This window comes from Onychostoma macrolepis, chromosome 22 (assembly GCF_012432095.1).
Source record: "Onychostoma macrolepis isolate SWU-2019 chromosome 22, ASM1243209v1, whole genome shotgun sequence".
In the NCBI taxonomy this organism is placed as follows: domain Eukaryota; kingdom Metazoa; phylum Chordata; class Actinopteri; order Cypriniformes; family Cyprinidae; genus Onychostoma; species Onychostoma macrolepis.
In genome coordinates, this window is record NC_081176.1 from 36,316,435 (window position 1) to 36,336,925 (window position 20,491).

General features: G+C 37.4%; 1 protein-coding gene and 1 long non-coding RNA gene across 2 annotated transcripts in view; both read right to left on the reverse strand.

Moving 5' to 3' along the window:
• LOC131529680 (GTPase IMAP family member 9-like) overlaps positions 1–12,541 on the reverse strand; it is a 277,942-nt gene extending 265,401 nt beyond the window's left edge. Inside the window, exon 1 of the mRNA XM_058759507.1 lies at positions 12,525–12,541. The gene's annotated coding sequence lies outside the window, so the exon portion shown is untranslated. The remainder of the gene's footprint in view (positions 1–12,524) is intronic.
• Positions 12,542–13,479: 938 nt separating this feature from the next.
• Positions 13,480–20,234, reverse strand: LOC131529715 (uncharacterized). Its single transcript, XR_009268190.1, has 3 exons — positions 18,036–20,234; positions 17,521–17,604; positions 13,480–14,364 (listed from the first exon to the last, which is right to left on the reverse strand). It is a non-coding gene; the product is annotated as an uncharacterized LOC131529715 (long non-coding RNA).
• Between the last annotated feature and the right edge of the window lie 257 nt (positions 20,235–20,491).

Consider the following 20,491-nt stretch of genomic DNA (forward strand, 5'->3'; position numbering starts at 1 on the left):
ATATATCTGCTTGTTTTACACTCTTTGGCCACCAGGTGGTGTTGTGAGCAAATGAAGCCTCCAGAAATTAACCCTTTTGTGAACCACTTGAATGAAAAGCTTAAAGATTCAAGAAGCTTCATCTCACCATCACTACTGTAAATGTACATGTTCTATGTAAAATAACATGGCAAACCTGTTAACTGTGAATAACCATAAAAGTTCAGTTTTTTTTTAAATAATATTTTTGTTTTCACATAAAAATCAATCACGAATTCATCAAAACCTATAAATATGCATTTTTATTTAACAGATGACCTTTTATAGTAATTTTATCATTTTTAAATAGTATTTTTACAGGAATAAAAATCTGTCAACGGTGATATCTGGTCAGAGTCATGCAAGACCATCTTGTTGGTGGAGCTCACTGTCCCATGGGAGGAGGGCATGGAGGCTGCCAACGAGCAGAAGCGTGCCAAGTATGCAGACCTGGTAGAAGACTGCAGGGAGGCTGGCTGGAAAACCATCACGTGTCCCGTCGAAGTGGGATGCAGAGGCTTCGCTGGGTCCTCAACGGTTCGCCTGCTCCACGATATGGGATGTACAGGAGCAGGGTGTCGAAAAGCCATTAAAGAACTGGCAGAGGAGGCAGAGAAGGGCAGCTTTTGGCTGTGGCTAAGGAGGAAGCATAGGGGGTGGGGGCCAAATAACAGCTCGGGCATCAGCAGGGGGTGGCAGGGAGTGATCTATGCCATCGCTCCGCCACCAGGAGATGTACACAGTAAAATCCCCAGTGTTAAATCAACACTGCTCAGAGTGTATTTGGTCCCACTCCAAATAGTGTTAAAGTAACACTGAAGCAGAGTTAAAGCTAATGAGATAATTATGTGATTAATTAAGTGCTGATTGAGCATTAGTGATGAACAGCTGCTGTTAACAAGCAGAATCACTGAAGAAAAGAGAAACACAAGAACTACCACTTCAGCCACAGCCTTTGATAAAATCAACTGAAATAAAAGATATTAAATCTCTGAAGATCTCAGCAGAGGATGATTAAACAACTCCACAAACAGCATCACCAGCTCCACTCATTACTAACCAGACTGACTTTATTTCTGTCAGATGACTACTGAAGCTCTTATTGAGAATTAGCAGAGGTTTAAATGTTGATGTTTTATTGGTTAAAAACAATGCCACCATCATGGAGATCAGTATTTACTTTAGTTGGGCTCTTGCCCCTTGACTTGCGGTGTTAGATTTTTCTTTGCAACAATACATATGTTGTTGTAAAGCAGAATGGTCAGTGCTTTACACTGAGCACATAGTAGATGCTTCTGTGTGATGAAACAACCATTGTGAACTGGCCAGATGTTTTTTTTTTGTTCTGCAATTTATATATTTAGGGTTTGCACAACTAACACTGTGATACTACAGTATGAGAATAAAATGTTGCAGCCAGCGGTTATATTTAATGATCTTAAATCCATGTGCAAATTTTTTTTTTTGAACTATGACATCATTTAGACACACACAGACATCTAGAATAAGCATATGAATCTCAACAATGGTGACAATCAACAAACGCTTCACACTGCAATGCATGCTGGGTAGCACCATAGTAAAAACTCCCATCATGCTCTGCAGTATGAATAATTATTGTCAACACTGTTGAGGATCATATGATAAGTGTTCATGTCTAAAAGCTTGACCTGAATCTCTTCATTATTGAAGTACTATGATGTCACGTTTAATAATATATATATATATATTTTTGGCTGTTTATTAGTTGATGAATTTCAGTCAACCAAAGAGAAAAACATAAACAACTTTGTGTCAATTAGTCGCGTGTTTCATAAGCAGAAAGTACAATCTGCTACATTAAGCTTCTGATTCAGTAACGTTCAAGTGTTTCCAGTGAAACACTATTACACCTGCTTAGAAGCAAACTATTCAGAATTTATACAAGGGTCAAGAGCCCAACTACAGCAAACACCGACCTCCATGATGGTGGCATCATTTTTTGACCAATAAAACATCAACATCTGAACCTCTGTTAATTCTCAATAAGATCTACTGCTGATGTCTGTCAGAAATATAGTCAGACTGGTTAATAATGAGTGAAGCTGGTGATGCTGTTTGTGGAGGTGTTTAATCCTCCTCTGCTGAGATCTTCAGAGATTTAATGTCTTTTATTTCAGTTGATTTTATCAAAGGCTGTGGCTGAAGTCAGTTGTTGTTCTTGTGTTTCTATTTTCTTTCAGTGATTCTGCTTGTTAACAGCAGCTGTTCATCACTAATGCTCAATCATCATTTAATTAATCACTTAATTATCTCATTAGCTTTAACTCTGCTTCAGTGTTACTTTAACACTATTTGGAGTGGGACCAAATACACTCTGAGCAGTGTTGATTTAACACTGGGGATTTTACTGTGTACTGGGTTAAAGGAGTGAAACATCCATGACTGGTGGTCCCCAGCTGATGATCCATTTATGCCCAGAGAGGTGTTCAGAGGAGCACACCTGCATAAAAGGTGCATAAAAGGTTCATCCTTCGATTGCTCTGAGTTCGATTGCTTCAGTCTGTTGTGCTGCTGAGAGGTTTGTGTTTGTAGCTCCGTGTACCTTCGCTTTTTATTGAATCTCTACCTTACTTTCAATCCCTTTTGTCTAAAGTGATAATATATAACTTAATTCCCACCATATTTCTGGTGTTATCTTTCAAACTAATCTAACTAATTTGATCGTTCGCCTTTAAAAACCGCGAGTGCAGCTTGTTAGCCCGTTAGCTTGTCACTCGCGGTTCCATTTGCATTTCTACTCGCGCCTATTATTATTTTATTTTTCCTCGCTCCGTTTTTCACGAGCTCATCAAACAACAGTGGTAAGTGGTAAGTTAAGTTGGTATCATTCATCAATCACGGTGAGTAATGGCTTCTTCTCCTGCTATTGTTGTTTGCACTGTTTGCCACATGTATAGTTTATCTGTCTCTGTCAGCAGCGAGGGATTCACATGTGATAAATGCAGGGAAATAGTTAGGCTGACAGAGAAGGTTTTAGAACTAGAGACACGCATCCAAACTTTAATTGAGGATAGTAAGAATGTGAGGGCTGTAGATACTGCTTTGGATGCGACTAGCTCAGGGAGTCCTGTACATTGTTCGGTTTCGGTTGAGCCCGTGCAGCAGGGCAACTGGGTGACAGTGAGGCGGCATAGTCGCGGGTCAAAACACCACTCTTCCGTTCGATCAGAACATCAAACAGGTTCTCCCCACTCAGTGAAGCACCCACTGAGAAACCTGATGAAAGTGCTCTAGTTATTGGCGATTCTATTGTACGGAACGTGAAAATAGAGACACCAGCCACCATAGTCCATTGTTTACCGGGAGCCAGAGCGCCTGACATCTTGGCAAATTTAAAAGTGCTGACTAATGCTAAACGTAAATTCAGTAAGATTGTTATCCACGTTGGCGCTAATGATGTTTGACTTCGCCAGTCGGAGATCACCAAAAATAATGTTAAAGAGGTGTGTGAACTTGCAAGTACGATGTCAGACACTGTAATATGCTCTGGTCCGCTCCTGCTTACCGGGTGATGAGATTCATAGCAGACTGTCGTCACTTAATGGCTGGATGTCTAAGTGGTGCCCGCAAAATAACATAGGCTTTATAGACAATTGGAAGAATTTTTGGGGCAGACCTGACCTGTTGAAAAGAGATGGTGTTCATCCCTCCTGGGGTGGTGCCGCTCTTCTCTCTAGAAATATGGCACATAGTCTTAGAGTTTGTACTTGACTAACTGGAGCACAGGTCAGGAAGCAGACAGACTGGCTAAACCGATCGTCTGCTAGCCGCCTCACGTCACCAAAGTCAGTTAACTCTCAGCACATAGAAACTTTTTCACCTAGATATCACTCTATAGAGACTGTGTCTGTTCCCCGAACTAGAAAATACAGAAAACATCCAAACCAAAGTAATAGTAACAATTTAATTGATGTTCAACAAATAAAAAACAGATATAATACAGATAAACACATGATAAAGCTTGGCTTATTAAATATTAGATCCCTTTCTTCAAAAGCACTTTTTGTAAATGATATGTTCACTGACCATAAACTAGATGTGCTTTGTCTGACAGAAACCTGGCTAAAACAAGATGATTACATTACTTTAAATTAGTCTACACCACACGATTACTGTTACAAACATGAACCGCGTCCAAAAGGTAAAGGGGGAGGTGTTGCTACAATTTATAGAAATATTTTCAGTATCTCTCAGAGGTTGGGTTTCAAGTATAATTCGTTCAAGTAATGGTGCTTCATATAACGTTATCCAAAGAAACAAGTGTTAATGATAAATCCTGTGATGTTTGTACTGGCTACTGTATACAGGCCACCAGGGCACCATACAGACTTCATTAAAGAATTTTCTGATCTTCTATCGGAGTTAGTGCTGACTGCAGATAAAGTCCTAATCGTTGGTGATTTTAATATCCATGTTGATAATGAAAGTGATTCGTTGGGATCAGCATTTATAGACATTCTAAACTCTATTGGTGTTAAACAACACGTGTCAGGACCTACTCAGTATTAAATCTAGAGTATGATTTCGACAATGTCACATGGAATTGATGTCAGTGGCGTTGAAATTTTGCAGCAGAGCGATGATATCTCAGATCATTATCTAGTCTCCTGTATATTCCATATAGCTAAAGCTGTAAAGCCAACTTCTTGTTACAAATATGGTAGAACCATTACCTCTACCACAAAAGACTGCTTTATAAATAATCTTCCTGACTTATCTCAGTTCCTCAGCATATCCAATAGCTCAGAACAACTTGATGATGTAACAGGAACTATGGACTCTCTCTTTTCTAGCACTTTAGATGCAGTTGCTCCTTTACGCTTAAGGAAGATTAAGGATAAGAGTCCAACACCGTGGTATAATGAGCACACTCACGCCCTAAAGAGAGCAGCCCGGAAAGTGGAGCGCAGCTGGAGGAAAACTAAATTAGAGGTATTTCGTTTAGCTTGGCGGAAAGTACCCTATCCTACAGAAAAGCATTAAAACTGCTAGATCTGATTACTTTTCGTCTCTTCTAGAAGAAAACAAACATAACCCCGGTATTTATTCAATACAGTAACTAAATTAACAAAAATCAAGCATCAACAGGTGTTGGCATTTCCCAAGAGCATAGCAGTAATGACTTTATGAACTACTTCACTTCCAAGATCGATACTATCAGAGATAAAATTGTATCCCTGCAGCCGTCAGCTACAGTATCGCATCAGATAGCGCACTATAGACCCCTGAGGAACAATTCCACTCATTCTCTACTGTGGAGAGGAAGAATTGTATAAACTTGTTAAATCATCTAAACCAACAACATGTATGTTAGACCCGATTCCATCTAAACTACTAAAAGAGCTGCTTCCAGAAGTCATAGATCCTCTTTTGGCTATTATTAATTCATCATTGTCATTAGGATATGTCCCCAAAACCTTCAAATTGGCTGTTATTAAGCCTCTCATTAAAAACCACAACTTGACCCCAAAGATCTAGTTAATTACAGACCGATCTCAAATCTCCTTTTCTGTCAAAGATACTAGAAAGGTAGTATCCTCACAATTATATTCCTTCCTAGAGAAAATGATATCTGTGAGGAATTCCAGTCAGGATTTAGATCGTATCATAGTACTGAGACTGCTCTCATTAGAGTTACAAATGACCTGCTTCTATCATCTGATCGTGGTTGTATCTCTTTATTAGTTCTACTGGATCTTAGCGCTGCGTTCGACACTATCGACCACAACATTCTTTTGAATAGACTAGAAAACTTTGTTGGCATTAGTGGAAGCGCCTTAGCATGGTTCAAATCGTACTTATCTGACCGCCATCAGTTCGTAGCAGTGAATGAAGAGGTATCATATCGATCACAAGTGCAGTATGGAGTACCTCAAGGCTCAGTACTAGGGCCGTTACTTTTCACGCTCTATATGTTACCCTTGGGAGATATTATCAGGAGACATGGTGTTAGCTTTCACTGTTATGCTGATGATACTCAGCTCTATATTTCTTCGGCCCGGTGAAACACACCAAATTGAGAAACTAACGGAATGCATAGTCGATATAAAAACTGGATGACGAGTAATTTTTACTGCTAAATTCTGAAAAACAGAGGTGTTAATTATCGGACCTAAAACCCCACATGTAATAACCTAGAACATTATCTAACACTTGACGGCTGCTCTGTCAATTCTTCTTCATCAGTCAGGAACCTAGGTGTGCTGTTCGATAGCAATCTGTCATTTGAAAGCCATGTTTCTAGCATCTGTAAAACTGCATTTTTTCATCTCAAAAGCATATCTAAATTGCGACCAATGCTCTCAACGTCAAATGCAGAAATGTTAATTCATGCTTTATGACCTCAAGATTAGACTATTGTAATGCTTTATTAGGTGGTTGTTCTGCACGCTTGATCAACAAACTACAGTTAGTCCAAAATGCAGCAGCTAGAGTCCTTACTAGAACCAGGAAATATGACCATATTAGCCCGGTTCTGTCAACACTGCACTGGCTCCTATCAAGCATCGGATAGATTTTAAAATCTTGTTAATTACTTATAAAGCCCTGAATGGTTTAGCTCCTCAGTACTTGAGCGAGCTCTTATCGCATTATAGTCCTCCACGTCCGCTGCGTTCTCAAAACTCTGGCCGCTTGATAATACCTAGAATATCAAAATCGACTGCGGGCGGCAGATCCTATTCCTATTTAGCACCCAAACTCTGGAACAGTCTACCTAACACTGTTCGGGAGGCAGACACACTCTGTCAGTTTAAATCTAGATTAAAGACCCATCTCTTTAGCCTGGCTTACACATAACACATTAATACGCTTCTATTATTCAAATCCGTTAAAGGATTGTTAGGCTGCATTAATTAGATCAACCGGAACCGAACACTCCCCATAACACACGATGTACTCGTTACATCGTAAGTTGAATGGCATCTACGCTAATATTTGTCTGTTTCTTTCCTAGTCTGTTTCTCAGTCCGTATCCGATCAGATGGTGGATCAGCACCAAGAGATGATGTCTACAGCCCTGATCGTCAGCGGAGACCAGGACACCCAGATGACCCCAGAGATATATCCCCAGATATATCAACCAAAATAACAAAATAACTAAAACATAATAAAATACCTAACTACATAATACTACTATTGTTAGAAATTGCAACAAAATTAAAATAGAAATATAAACTTTTGAACTGCGGGTTTCGTCTGGTCAGAGGAGAACTGGCCCCGACTGAGCCTGGTTTCTCCCAAGGTTTTTCTCCATTCTGTCTCAGAAGGAGTTTTGGTTCCTTGCCGCTGTCGCCTCTGGCTTGCTCAGTTGGGGACACTTAATTTCTAGCGATTATCGCCGATTTGATTGCACAGATACTATTTAAACTAAACTGAGCTAGACAATGACATCTCTGAATTCAATAATGAAATGCCTTTAATTGAAATTTGAGTGTTTAATCTTATCATTATACATTACTGACACTCTATCCTCCAATTTGATACTGTTAAGTGCTTTGACACAATCTGTATTGTAAAAGCGCTATATAAATAAAGGTGACTTGACTTGACTTAAAAGGCACCGGTGGAGGTGCGTCAGGCAGCAATGCCCAGCAGGTTGACCATCAGCCTGTATTTCTATAAATGTCAACGGTGATATCTGGTCCCAAATGAGTTGCATCCTTTCTTACGAATTACTTATTTTATCCTATCATCATACATTCTTTGTTAAAATAAACGGACATAGCTATGAAGATTTTAAATATTGGAACTAGAGGAAATCCCACCCGGTGGAAGGATACCTCTCCGCAGCTGCGCGCCTCGGCGGGAATCACTCGACTTTCTCTCAGCAGTCATTCATGGATGTGGATCAAAAATGGATATTTTCTGAACAATATTGGTTTCTGGCATTTGTAACTTTATTTCGACCATCATTGTTAGCGTTATTATTAAGCTTAATTTGATTGTGTGTATTTTTAAACGTGGACTCGGACCATTAGGCCTACTGTTTATGATTTTTACGTTTGAGGTCTCGTTTTAGTTGAAGGTACTTTAGTGTAGTTGTGTTTGTTGCTTGACAGTAGTCAAGTTGTGCTCCTATTTCCACATGAGGGAATTTCCTCAGATGATGATTATAGCACCGATTTCTATTTAATCATAGGCATATGACGTGACGTCTGAATTATTCAGTGTAGGCTTCGTCTAGAAACTTAAAATGCTGTTATCAATGACAGAAAACTTCAGGCTACTCTGAGACCAGTTTGATTGGGAGACCTAAATTCGGTTAGAGTCAACTTCATGCAGTGTAGATGTGTGTCATTCAGACTTAGACTAGATGTAGACTTAAGATGTAGACTAGACTTAAGTCTGAATGACACACATCTAGTCTGTGTTCTATTTTTTTTATGCCATGGTCTGTCTGAATACTGGATTCTGATTGGCTGGCAGGTGTTGATTAAATTTGTTGAACTGCACAGGTAGTTCCAGATCAGTTTAATCACGTTCTATATTAATGCGCTTCCTACACAGAAAAAAATCCAGAGTGAAATTAACTCTCCTGGGAGTACATGTGAGACCACACTCAAGAGTGTGAAAGTGTTCAAATAAGAGTGTTAAATGAACACTGAAGCAGAGTTAAAGTTAATGAGATAATCAAGTGATTAATTGTAATGATGATTGGCCATTATTGAAGACACCTGATGTTAACGAGCAGAATCACCAAAGATGAAAATCACAATTTTTATGTCACCATTATAGTGCTCAGTGTTTGCATTAGTTGGGCTCTTGACTCTTGACTTTTTAACATTATATTTTATTTGGTTGCTGTAACTGAATTATAACAGAGAGAGAAGCAACGAGAAAAAGAAAAAAAACAAAAACAAAACATATGTATGTTACTTTTCCTAAATCTCTGAACTCGTTAAGAGCCAAATCTCTTGTGTTAGATTTACTTTGTTGCTTATAGCAGTCCTGTGATTATTCAGCATAGAATTTCCAGCATGTTCAATACAAGGGATTTCTTAAAAGGTGTTTGTTCAAAAATCTTTGAAAAGAGTCTTTTAAAAAATTAAAATTCATTCATGGCTCCCATGATGCATTGCGGCATGAATAAATTAAGAGCTGAATTGTCTTAGTAATTTCCTTTATTCTTACTATTTTATTTTTGTTTTTCATGTGACTTTTAGTAGCTTGTTTTCTAATGTTTAGAGTTGATCTGTTTTTTTCTGAGTACGCTGTTTGTCACCGTTGTTGAGGTTCATACGCTGATTCTTGATGAACCTCTTTCAAGAATTGATACTGTAGAATCACAGAGCTGTTATGATCAACAAGGTAAGTCTGACTTTTTTAGGTTTAGACTCTAAATGAGTTTAATGATTCAAATCAAATGATTATGTAAAAACATAACCAACATCACATGACCACTTTATTCTCGTTGCTTGTCTGTCTGTTACAACTCTGCTACAGTAACCAAATAAAATTTAACTTTAAAAATGTAAGGGTCAAGAGCCCAACTAAAGCAAACGCTGACCGCTATAATGGTGACATGAAAATTTAGATTTTCTTCTTTGGCGATTCTGCTTGTTAACATCAGGTGTGTTCAATAATGGTCAATCATCACTCAATTAATCACTTAAATATCTCATTAACTTTAACTACTTCAGTGTTAATTTAACACTCTTATTTGAACACTTTCACACTCTTGAGTGTGGTCTCACATGTACTCACAGGAGAGTTCATTTCACTCTGGATTTTTTGCTGTGTATAAAGATTGGTAACCATAGTAACATACAATTACAGTTGAATAGTAATACAGACGAAAATAACCATCATTTTTATCGTTAAGGTCAAATATTGCAGCGCAAATATTATTAACATCTTTAATATGTGAATGCTGGGAAATGACCAGGGCATAAACGGGATAATCAACGGCTAGCTGTGCATTAAACGATCTGAAGCGGTTCTTCGCCTCCACGTCGTGCATTCAAATCGTTTAATGCACAGCTAGCCGTTGATTATCCTTTACATATCTTTTTATGGTATTTTTGAATGTAATTCAAGCTTAGACTGTGGTTAGTGTCAGCGCAGTTGGTGTGTCTATTAATACTCGATTCTGATTGGCTGGTGTTCGTTCAAACAGTTAGTTAACACCTATAGTTCCAGTCAGTTTAATCACCTCTAAATTAATGCACTGCCTTCACTGAAGCAGGTGCACAGAAACGGAATGATTTGTGTGCTACTACTAACAGTACTAACATTTATTTGGATTTTTGTAGAATTTGTAATTATCATGTCCCACGCACTCACATGTTGTATTTGTTTTTCTCTGCAGATAAGTTACTTGAGCAGCTGATATCAGGAGCGAGCTAAAAAGGTGAAAATTGTATCATTTAAAAGATGTATATGATTATATTATATTCATTGTGGTGTTTCTGTGAAAAACTCTAAAAGGTCATGCGTCAAGGCTAGAAATGAGGCACATTTCCTGAAAAAATGTTTCACATCCCACCCATCTAGAAACCCAAACCCATGTACAAGAGTGTGTCCTTTCGGCGGAACTATTATTATCGCCATTATTATGTGTTGTTGCTGCCGCTGGGGCCATGTCCTGGAGATGCTGTGTTTCGTTGTGAAAGTGAAAGTACTTTGTTTGGGCTTCCAAAAGAGGACACAACTAGAAATCAGTGGTTAAGTTATATTTACAACACTGTTCTAGAGCAGTACAACGCAAATATTCGAGTGTGTGCAGTGCATTTTACGGAGGACTATTTCCTGAACCTGGGAGTAGCCTGCCAGCTATCAAAGACTGTTTCTGTAAAGTGGGGCAATTCCAACTTTTGACTCACAGGCTGCAAGTACGTTTCTGCTACTGATGATTCAAACGCAGTGTAGAGTAGTGCTTGTTGTTTGTCGTTTCTCCAATCACGAATGCAGACATGGTAATGTTTAAAAAAAAAGACAGTGCAAGTCATTATAATCAGTGATTATTTCCCCACTGGATGCAACAAATGCCTTGTTTATAATGGGTCTTATTGTTTTAGTCTCATCTAAATCACAATACGGTAAGGGGCGTAACATTTCCGTCTCACGCTTGAGGTATCCGGCCAATCACAACGCACTGGATAGCTGGCCAATTAGAGCACACCTCGCTTCTCAGAACGATGAGCTTTGTAAAAATCGACTCGTTTCAGAAAGGCGAGGCATAGAGGAGCAACAATAATGTACAGTATGTAGAAAATAATGTGTATTTTGAACCTTAAACCACATGAACACATTGCATTACACCAAATAAACAAAATAATGTTCTTTTTAGCAACATCATGTGACCCCTTTAACTGTTCCTTCCTAGTGGAATGACGTGCCCAACTCAATCCCAGCAGCTGAATCCTTAGCCATCTTGAAGAATCAGCTAAAAACACATCTCTTCCATCTTTATTTGATCCTCTAACTCTAGCAGTCTCTATTCTATTCTGTCTTCTTTTTATAAAAAAGAAAAACACACACACACACAAAGGAACTCTATCAACTGCATATTTATTCTCTAACTGCTAGTTTTTCTTTAAAAAAAATAAAAATAACACTAGCTTTCTTTTTTTCTATTCTACTTGTTCCTTTAAATAAATAAATAAAAAATAACACTAGGTTTCTTTTCTTTATATTCTACTTGTTTTCTTTAAAAAAAATAAATAAATCTTGCTATGTGTACTGCGTTAGACTAACCGAGACTTGTTATAGTGCTTGCATGTTGTTGCTCTTTTGTTGATTTTGATTGCTTCTTGTCCTCATTTATAAGTCTCTTTGGAAGCGTTTGCTAAATGACAATGTAAAGTTAAGGGGAACGTTAGAATAACATATTGGGAACCAAAAACTAGGATCGTTATATTAATGTTAAGGAAAGTTAGATTACTGTTAGAATAATGTTCTGGAAATGTTAAGAAAGCTTTCCTGGTTAACCAAAAACAAACCATAAAAACAACGTTCTGGGAACCAAAAATTGTTAGCTGGCTCTAGGTAGCCTAATACAGGAAGTGCTCTCTTATGGGAAGATATCAAAAGCCTACAATAACGCTTTGAATAATAAAGCCAAAGATGAAGAGTATTTGAATATGTTCCTTTTCTAGCAGTGTCAGAAATGAACTTTCCATTTATGGGGAAATATTTGCCATCTCGATTTTTTATTTTTCAGTGCTTGCTTGCACACGTCTCCTCTTCTACCAAAACCGTCTGTGTCTTTATTTGTGTCTCTCATCCCATGTGAAACTGCCTTTATGTCGAAATAACAATAATACCGGACTCAGTTTAAAGCGGCCCGCCGGGACTTTACTCGATGGAAACCCCGGGCCTTGTAAAGTCTAGCCTAACGCAAACCTTCATTACATGCGGTCGATGACGCATTTCAGATGTAGGTTGTAAATTAATTTTCATCCTTTGGACAACATAAAATCATTAATTCAAGATAAAAGCGGATTCAGACCTTTCAGACTTACCTCACGGAATAAAGAGCTCTGATAAGAATGCTTCGATACAAAGACGAGCGTCAAATTTCTGTCCTTCTGCTTCTGAAAGATTGATCTGTTTACTTTCATTTTCAGTGACTGTCGAGAGGCGGAGCACCTACACTAGATAAAGCGCATTTAGTTTGAGACAAGTCCAAACTGTGTTAGGGTTAAGGTCTACGTGTTTGATTAACTTTTTCCCTCCTGCTGTAAATATATGTTTTTGTATAGGTAAAATACTTAAACCTTGTGCTAGTTTTCAAATAAGCCTGAAGGACTAGCTGGATCAGGTGTGTTTACTTCTGCAGTGTAATGGAAATTTTTAATCTTGTTCCATTTTGCATGATTGCATTAATCTAATTTAATTACATATTACATAACATATATTCTTTTTAATATATAGCTGTTGAGTTCAAATAAGAAAAGCTAGGCCACAAGGGCAGGGGCACCTTAAGGGGGGTTAGGACGATTCTAAGGGCCCGACGATGGGGTGAGGCCCCCGAGTGGGAAACATGATTTCTACCGAGGGGAACGCTAGAGCCCTGCATTCCGTGGGCTTCGATCGGGCCAATTTTCACGTCGTAGTTCAGACGCCCCAGCTAACATAAGACCAGCGGACCACTGGCGGCCCACTGGTCGTAGAGTCGGCGGCCCACTGGCGGACGCCACCCGCGGTTCACCGGCTTTTTGCTCATCGTTATTCAAGTGGACCACCAGCAGCAGCCGCCGCTTTTCCGACAGCAGTCCGCTGACGAGCCGCTGGTTTATAATTACTGTTTGCTGGCGGTCCACGGTCGGTCCGTGGTTCATAATCAGTTCGATTACGCTAACCAAAATATCCTTGCACACAATAATGGATCAAAAACAATGTACAATGATAATTGCAAATTTATTTTTAGTGAACAGATTAAACATACAAGTGCATACAGTATATTTATCAGATGGTTTTATCCAATGTGACTTTCAAATAGAAGCATTCAATTCACATATTTGTACCCTACAAAAGTCAACCACAAAATTAACCATAGTTTAACTATGATTGTTGTAGTAAATTCACAGTAACTGCCATAACCATGGTCTTACTACAGCATAGTAGTAAACCTATAGTAACTACAAACTTCACCATGGTTTCAAAAACTATGGTTACCACAGTTTTACTCCAGCATTACTAAAATATTACTTTAGTAATCATGTCTGTAGTAATCAGGGTTTTAGTTTTCTCAAACTAAGGTTTTGATATCATGGTTCTACTAGTTTTACCATAGTAAAAACATGGTTGACTGTTGTAAGGCTACACTGCTTTTCACAATCAAAGCAGCTTTAGAAAATGTCAAGGTTTAAAAAAAAAAAAAAAATCCCATCAACAGCCTGAGGTGACTGTGACTCAATGGGGAGCATCTTCTGGCAACAAATTAATGTCTATAACTCTAAGATAATACAAGTTATGTGTTCAAAGTCATGTTCAGTTAAACAGACAACCATTAAAGGGTAGGTTCGGGGAATTTAAATCCACTTTATACTGCCACAAAGTCTGTAATATGTAAATAAACAATATTTGGATAACGCAAAATATTATTTGGCTGACAAATAAATGGGTGTATCTCATGGAACTCAGAGAAAGATTAAACATTGTTCGTTCACATATATCACCATCATAGTAACAATACAAAGTGGGTTGAAAATCACTCAATGTATGCTTTAAGGCAATGATTACAATACATAACATTTGTCAGGTTGCTATGTTCATCTATAGTTGCCATCATCTGGGTCATCATCTGAAGTCACCACAAGTGAGGCTGGATCCAAGCTGTAGTAACACTGGGATGGAAACCTGAGAGATAGAAACAGGAAAATAAAAGAAGAAGAATTAGCAGAGATGCTGTTCATATTATTTCAGGCAAAAGATGATCATACGCATTTATTACTAGAGTACAAGGTTATGAGTTGTTATGTGAACGCTAAAAGATGTATTTTTAATCTAGATTTAAACAGAGAGAGAGAGTTTGTCTGAGCCCCAAACATTATCAGAAGGCTATTTGAGAATTTAAGAGTAAAATACAAAAAATCTCTGCCTCCTTTACTGGACTTTGATATTCTGGGTACTATACTGGGTACTTTGTGACATTATTTAGCTTACTTTGCTATAATTTGGTTAAATTGCAATCTGATTTTATTGTATATCCCTTAGTAAGCATATAATTTGTCCTCAGTATTCAGGGAACAGACACAGTCTCACTCTAAAAAGTAGTTTTATAATTCATTCAAATAAAATGTTTTAATTGGTCAAACATTCAGAAGACTACAGCAAGTTATGTCAATTCAAATTTAACACTTTACTCCATGTGTTTCATATGTTACCTCAACTAAGATTTATTATTTGGACATCATAAGAAATTGCGGGGGAACTAAAACATATATTTTTATAGTTTAACAAAATTATTAAAAATGATTAACTGGTGTTTATCAATCACTAAAAACACACAATTTACAACACATAATAGCCATTATTTAATAACAATATCCATTTATAACATTTGTCATACAGACTAAACATACAGGCTTAAAGAAAATAAGTCACCTACATCTCAGATGGCCGAAGGGTCAGTAAATTAACAGCAAATTTTCATTTTTGGGTGAACTATCCCTTTAAAGCTCCAGCTGACAAACATTACATCTGTAATACAACTGCAAAATTCAGTTTAAACTTTCATGAACTAAGAAAAACCTAAACAAGCTAAACAAAATGTTAGCAAACAAACATTTACAAATATTACTACTGTTCACAATTACATCTTTAAAATGAGGCAGAAGTCACAAAAATAAAAAATAAACCAGGTGTTACAGTAGGGCTGGGCGGTATATCGAGTTTGTACGATATATCGATATATTCTTTATAAGCGATACGGTATGAAGCAATACCGTTAATATCGATATACAGTAAGTAGTTTGATACGATCTGAAAAAAAAATATCTAGGGAGGACACTGACTGAACTGCTGCGGAGAAAGTGCATAATACAATTTGTTCTACAGGTTTTTAGATTGCAAGCCTCTGGCCAGACGTAACCAGCATGGCACGGTTTAATTCCTGCACAGGTCAGATTGAGCAGAGGACTCGTCTGGTTCTCGTGGTCTTGTCCCGATGGCCAACGAGGTCTTCACTGGGGATCTGTCTCTGGAGCTCATCTAGCTGACATGGTCTCCGCTGATATTCAGGGCTGTAGAGGTCGTCTCTAGGTGCTGATCCACCATCTGATCTGGATACGGACTGGATCTGGGTGGCTATGGTGACCTCGGAATAAGAATGAAACAGACTAATATTAGCGTAGATGCCACTGAGAACAATAAAGCACATTTTAATTGTAGTAAACACTAAACAATAAACTCCTAGTCTTGAAGGTACACACAGTACGTAGTTGCAGTGAAGCGGTCTGGTGTTTGGTGCCTTGGAAGAACTGACTGGGTTGCATCTGAAATCTTGCAGTGATGACAAAGCACCAATGAAACCTTTGGCCACACCCTGATGGAGAAAGAAAAGTACATTTTAAGTTAAAAAAATTAAATTATATCCACTTAACAACTCATAAAACACTTTCTAAATGTCCACTCAAAAAAATTGGATATGTTGCATGATTTTCTTGTTAAATTTAATCTAAAAAAATAACATTTATTTAGTGCAACTCACCTGACACGTGAACTTGACAAGACGGCGGCGCTGTTTCTCCCGCGAAGTCACTCAGGCTCGTGCACGTGCATGATCTCAGTGTTGGCTGGATTTGTTTTTATTAGTTTAGTCGACATTTAGCATTCTGAATGTTGACTGGATTTGAAAATAACCATTCATTTCATATTTTTAAAATATACTTGTGCAGACTTAATATGTCTTCTCAACTAAGCACAAGCAATAAAAAGAGTTCAACTTAAATATTTGCTAACACTTTATTTTGACAGTCCACTTTAGACATTCTACTAACAGTAAGAAACTTTGCAACTACATGTCAACTAGCAGTCATTAGAGTATTAGTAGACTCTCTGCTTAATAACTTCTAACACTTTATTTTTATTTTAAGTGTAACCAAATATTTTTGCCCTTTCAACATTTTGTTAATTGGATTTTATGTACATATGCTGCAGTATTATTGAAGTGGGAGGAACATCATAACTAATTTACACAACTGTTAAAAAGTTTGGGGTCAGTAGGATTTTTACATCTTTGAAAGAAGTCTCTTGTACTCACAACTCGAACAGTTAAAACAATTACATTGTGAAATTATATTACAATTCACGAGAACAGTTTTTTTTTAATTATTTGAATGTTATAATTGTAATGTATCTCTGTGATCAAAGCTGAATTTAACATCATTTCTCCAGTCTTCAGTGTCACTTGATCCTTCAAAAATAAATCTGATTTGCTGCTCAAGAAACATTTCTGATTATTAACAATATATAAAAAAAGATGTGCTGATAAACATTTTAGTGTAAACTTTTTTTTTTTTTCAGGATTCATTGTTAAATAGACTCCAGACCTTTAAATGGTATTGTACAATACTGTTCTAAAGTTTACAGTCAGTGAGGTTTTTTAATAAATTCATTTTTATTCAGCAAGGATGCATTAAATTGATGAGAAGTGAGAGTAAATATTTTTGTTTCAAAAAAACAGTTAATTTTAAACTTTGTTCATTAAGGAATCCTGAATAATACACACAAAACACAAAACAAAATATGAATCAGGAATATTTCCTGAGCAGCAAATCAGCATATTAGAATGATTTCTGAATAATCATCATGTAAAACTGAAGAGTAATGATGCTGAAAATTCATCTTTGATCACAGAAATAAAATCTTAATATCACTTACTCATGTTTGGATGTCAAAACCTTCTTAAAATAACTTTAATAAAGAATTGTAAAAGATGCATGGTGATATGCATTTTTTCACTACATATTTGCATATATGAAGTGATTTAATGAGCTTTCTCATGCAGCTTACCTATGTCTCCCACATCTCTGTCAGCAGCTTCCTTCAGAAATGTAGATACCTTGGAGCTTCTCTTCTGTTGTAGAAGTGTTACTCCTGAAACCACAGAACAATTTTTATCAATAATTGTTTGCCATTAAATATCAAATCACGTTTTAACTAGATTCAGTTAATACATGCTCCTTTCAGTGACGTCACCGATTAACAGTAAAGTCACAGCACATATTTTAGGCTAAATAAATTCGTCTAATTCCAATAACCCATTGACAAAACCTTTACAAAGCTATTAAAATCTCCCAACTATACATAAATGTGTGATGAAAAGTCAAAACTTTGATAAATCAGAGCTCAATATACAGAGTTAGCATACATCGTCTGAAAACAGTTGAGATGCTAACGGACTTTTTCGAAGACACTAAACCGTCTTTATGAAGTAAATATTCAACAGAAGCGTATCAATTACAAGAAAGAAAAGTGTCAGGAACAGTTGTATGTAATATTTGTGTGATTTTAGGGACTAAACTCACCTGAAAACGGTGAAAACAGCAGCGAGAGACGCAGTGTTGCAGCTGTCAGTTGGAGAGTTGCCGCCCCGTTTCCATGGTAACTCCCTCCCTGCAGCGTTTGAATGAGACTCGGAGCGCGCGTCCATCAAAACACGTCACAGTCACGCACCATTTAAATAAACTTTATATAGAACATAAACAACAATAACAACAAAAAAAGTATTTAATTTAGAATTTTAATCGTTTTGTAGTTATATGACCCATTCATACATAGGTGTAAACTGCAACCCGCACGTGATAGTGGGACAAATTAGCACATTTATTTTTATTTTTATTTAATTTTTATTTTATTTTATTTTTGCTATTTTTTTTATTAGATTTTGTATTGTTGTTTTTACGATCATTCAAACTATTTATTTCATTTAAAAATGTGCTTGCAGTTTTTATACTAAACTATAACTCTCACTATTTTTATTCAGTGCTTCAGATTCCTTTTAACTGTAAAAATGTAATGCAATACATAAATGTAATATATACATAATTTATAAAACAAAGATGTCATGTAAGAGCTCAGTAGATACACAGAACCTCGGCTTGCCACTGGTGCACCGACGGAGGCCCAGCCGCGGCAAACAGCAGGTGGCGTGCCACCCAAAAAAACGCTGACAGCGTTTTTAGATTGGTCGGCTAGCCGATGGTGTGCCGACGGTGGTCCGACCGTATTAAGCCGCTGAATTTGTGCCACCCAAAAAACGCTGGTGGACCGCCAGGTCATTGTTTGCTGGGGCGGGCCGGGCCTCGGGCCTGTTTTAGGCTTCTCCTTATTTTTATATTTTAGACATCCATCAATTAGTGATGAATACAATTGCCGCGCTGGTGGAAACAACACGAGACCGTGCTGCGACTGTGAAGAGCGGCTCGACGGTGTTTAGAGTCCCGCAGCAGCAGAGAGCCGTCAGCGCAGCTGAAGAGTTCTGCTTCAAATACACACAATACGCTGAAGCTTGCAGCAAAGCCCCAGCAAAAGTAATTACCATGAATGTGTCCGGGGGAAATAGTAAGGAGATATTTGAATTATTTACTAATAAACTAGTGTTTTCTGTGTCAGTGTCGCAAAGATGAAGATGATGATCCTGACTCGCCATCTCCTCATTAGACGCGCCTTTAGAGAGAAGTGCATCTTCACGGATTATAATGAAAGAGTTTTTGTTTTCGATTTGATTGATTTCGTTAAGTAGTAATTTAAAGCTTTCTATAGATATATTTATCATGTCTGTGAGGCATGTATTGACTTTCGGTTCATTTTTGTGAAGCGCTCCTGTTCAAGACAAGACGGCGCATCATTGTTTTCTTTATTTTATCAAATGATTTTATTTATTTTATAAAAAGTTTATTTTATTATTGTGAGTGCACACCAGGGCTGGACTGGTAATCTGGCATACCGGGCATTTTCCCGGTGGGCCGACGCACAGAAGGGGCCAACAGAATTTTTTATTTCTTTTGCCAAGGACCATCACGAGCAGCCAGTGGCCCATTGGTTTGTCTCCTCTATTGACAGCGTAAACCACACAATCACAATGCGCTATAGACGGAGTCTCCGCCTATATAAAGAACGCTTCACCCTAACTTCTTCCTCGTCGGCTTTTGCCACGTTTTCACAGTAGCTTTATCAAGAACAGGCTTGCTCTGCGGTGAGTGATGCGGGTAAAGAGCCAGACAGGCGGAGGAGAGGAGAGCAGTTGAATCGGTAAAGTGCTTGATCGGGACTCGCAGCGGAGTCAGGCATCTATCCTGTGTGCACGCGCCATTAGTGCAGAATACACAAACACTTTTTAATAAAATGTAAATTCGTTCACTGCGATTCTTTGGCCAAGTCATGTCAAGTGTGCTCATAGAGGTTTCCATGGACCAATGCAAATAAATCTAGATTTAAATTCGAAAAGACACGGTATTGTCAGACCTGACGTTTTTTTTTTATTATCCAAAACAACTAGATGCAATGATACATATCTACACTAGCAGTCAAAAGTTATTGAACAGTAAGATTTTGAATGTTTTTTTTTTTAAGAATTATCTTCTGCTCACCAAGCCTGCATTTATGTTATCCAAAATACAGCAAAAGCAGTAATATTGTGAAATATTTTTACTATTTAAAATAACTGCTTGCTATTTGAATATATATTTAAAACGTAATTTATTCCTGTGATCAAAGATGAATTTTCAGCATCATTACTTCAGTCTTCAGTGTCACATGATTCTTCAGAAATCATTCTAATATTCTGATTTGCTGCTCAAGAAATATTTATTATTAATGGATTCTTTGATGAATAGAAAGATATAAAGATCAGCATTTATCTGAAATAAAGCTTTTGTAACATTATACAATACACCATTCAAAACATTGGAGTCAGTATAATTGTTGTTTTGTTTTTTGGGAAAGAAATTATGGAAATTAATACTTTTATTTAGCGAGGATG